We start from the raw sequence: 3,213 nt of genomic DNA on the forward strand, positions 1-3,213 counted from the left end.
TCGATTCCTTCCGCCACCCGGAGGTGGAGCGCGGACCCAGCCACCGCGCCGGAGCGAGCAGCAGCCTCGCTCCGAGTGTGCGCCCGCAGACGAAGCACGGCCAGAGGCCGCCGGATGCCGCCCATGGCGGGCGCACACACTTTTCTGACACCTACGAAGCACCCAAGTGCTGCTTTTTGGGATTCGCCACCCGGAGGTGGAGCGCGGACAAAGCCACCGCGCCTAGTGTGCACCCGCAGACGAAGCACGGCCAGAGGCCGCCGGATGCCGCCCATGGCGGGCGCACACACTCTTCTGACACCTTCGTAGCACCAAAGTGCTGCTTTTTGGGATTCGCCACCCGGAGGTGGAGCGCGGACAAAGCTACCGCGCCGGAGCGAGCAGGAGCCTCGCTCCGAGTGTGCACCCGCAGACGAAGCACGGCCAGAGGCCGCCGGATGCCGCCCATGGCGAGCGCACACACTTTGCGGACACCTCGGATTGGCCACCCGGAGGTGGAGAGCGACCCGCAGACGAAGCACGGCCAGGGGCCGCCGGATGCCGCCCATGGCGGGCGCTCTCGCTCCTCGGACAGCTCCATCGGCGCAGCATGGCGCTCGCGGTCGTCATTACCCGCTGGCGAGGCGCGGCCAGGGCCGCCAGGCGTCGCCTATCGCGTGCGCAAACTCCCAGCAAGCACCAACGTGCTCCTTTGGATGTTGTCATCCGGAGGTGATAGCGCGGCCCGGGCCGCCTGACGCGGCCCATCGCGGGCGCTCCTCGTCGGACACCTGCGTCACACAGCCTGGGTGCCAGCTGTGGAGTGACACTTGGAGAAAAAGAAGCACAAGTCACTCATATCAAAGTTCCCGTTCCCTTTTGTTTGTGTCACGCTTGGAAATGCTTGAGAGGTGACACTTTGTCAAATTTGCAGCTGGTGTCTCATGATCATCATCACCGCTGCTCATCAGCCTTCCTTGGATGCCTGCCATGCACGCGGCCCAACGGGGCACTCAGATGGGGTGGGCAGCCCGGACCGCCTTGCGCGGCCCAACACGGGCGCCCGGGGGACGCGGAAACCCGTTTTAGAAAATAACCTCCAGGGGTTTTCCAAGAGCGGCACAGCCCCAGCTCACGTCCGTGTTTCAGTGCGTCAAAAGCGGATTCAAAAGTGTGCTTTTCTCGGTACTTCCCCTGGAGGTCAGTGTTTCTAAAAACTGGGTTTCCGAAATCGTGCTGGAGGTGTTTTGGTCAACCAGGAAAAATGGCATTTACGGGAGAGGGTAAAGTATACCCCCCCCCCCCCTCTCGGCTGATTTACCCTCTCCCGTAAACGCGTTTTTTCCTGGTCGACCAAAACACTCATTGACTCCCATTCATTTGACACTTTGTCATTTTTTCAGCACTTTTTTCGCGCATTGGGTACTCCGCCCATTGACTCCCATTCATTTGACACTTTGTCGTTTTTCCAGACCTTTTTTCACGCATTGGGTACTCCGCCCATTCACTCCCATTCATTTGACACTTTGTCGTTTTTTCAGCACTTTTTTCGCGCATTGGGTACTCCGCCCCATTCACTCCCATTCATTTCACACTTAGAAAAATCATCCGAGCGGCTCTCCACGCATTTTATAGCCGCTTTGGGGCTCCAGCCGCCTCGGCCTTCATTTCTGACTAGGCTCGTGTGGACTTTGTCGTTTTTTCAGCACTTTTTTCGCGCATTGGGTACTCCGCCCCATTCACTCCCATTCATTTGACACTTAGAAAAATCATCCGAGCGGCTCTCCACGCATTTTATAGCCGCTTTGGGGCTCCAGCCGCCTCGGCCTTCATTTCTGACTAGGCTCGTGTGGACTTTGTCGTTTTTTCAGCACTTTTTTCGCGCATTGGGTACTCCGCCCCATTCACTCCCATTCATTTGACACTTTGAAAAATCATCCGAGCGGCTCTCCACGCATTTTATAGCCGCTTTGGGGCTCCAGCCGCCTCGGACTGCATTTCTGACTAGGCTCGTGTGGACTTTGTCGTTTTTTCAGCACTTTTTTTACACATTGGGTACTCTGCCCCATTCACTCCCATTCATTTGACACTTTGAAAAATCATCCGAGCGGCTCTCCACGCGTTTTATAGCCGCTTTGGGGCTCCAGCCGCCTCGGACTGCATTTCTGACTAGGCTCGTGTGGACTTTGTCGTTTTTTCAGCACTTTTTTCGCGCATTGGGTACTCCGCCCCATTCACTCCCATTCATTTGACACTTTGAAAAATCATCCGAGCGGCTCTCCATGCATTTTATAGCCGCTTTGGGGCTCCAGCCGCCTCGGACTGCATTTCTGACTAGGCTCGTGTGGACTTTGTCGTTTTTTCAGCACTTTTTTTACACATTGGGTACTCTGCCCCATTCACTCCCATTCATTTGACACTTTGAAAAATCATCCGAGCGGCTCTCCACGCGTTTTATAGCCGCTTTGGGGCTCCAGCCGCCTCGGACTGCATTTCTGACTAGGCTCGTGTGGACTTTGTCGTTTTTTCAGCACTTTTTTCGCGCATTGGGTACTCCGCCCCATTCACTCCCATTCATTTGACACTTTGAAAAATCATCCGAGCGGCTCTCCATGCATTTTATAGCCGCTTTGGGGCTCCAGCCGCCTCGGACTGCATTTCTGACTAGGCTCGTGTGGACTTTGTCGTTTTTTCAGCACTTTTTTTACACATTGGGTACTCTGCCCCATTCACTCCCATTCATTTGACACTTTGAAAAATCATCCGAGCGGCTCTCCACGCGTTTTATAGCCGCTTTCAGACTCCTGCCGCCTCGCCTGCACTTCCGCCTCGGTCCGTTAGGATTTAGGCCTTTTTTCAGCACTTTTTCTCCGTTCCTCCGGGGCGACAGCGGCTCTCCACGCATTTTATAGCCGTTTTCAGACTCCTGCCGCCTCGCCTGCACTTCCGCCTCGGTCCGTTAGGATTTAGGCCTTTTTTCAGCACTTTTTCTCCGTTCCTCCGGGGCGACAGCGGCTCTCCACGCATTTTATAGCCGTTTTCAGACTCCTGCCGCCTCGCCTGCACTTCCGCCTCGGTCCGTTAGGATTTAGGCCTTTTTTCAGCACTTTTTCTCCGTTCCTCCGGGGCGACAGCGGCTCTCCACGCATTTTATAGCCGTTTTCAGACTCCTGCCGCCTCGCCTGCACTTCCGCCTCGGTCCGTTAGGATTTAGGCCTTTTTTCAGCACTTTTT

The sequence above is a fragment of the Dunckerocampus dactyliophorus genome, unplaced genomic scaffold (assembly GCF_027744805.1).
Source record: "Dunckerocampus dactyliophorus isolate RoL2022-P2 unplaced genomic scaffold, RoL_Ddac_1.1 HiC_scaffold_24, whole genome shotgun sequence".
NCBI lineage: Eukaryota > Metazoa > Chordata > Actinopteri > Syngnathiformes > Syngnathidae > Dunckerocampus > Dunckerocampus dactyliophorus.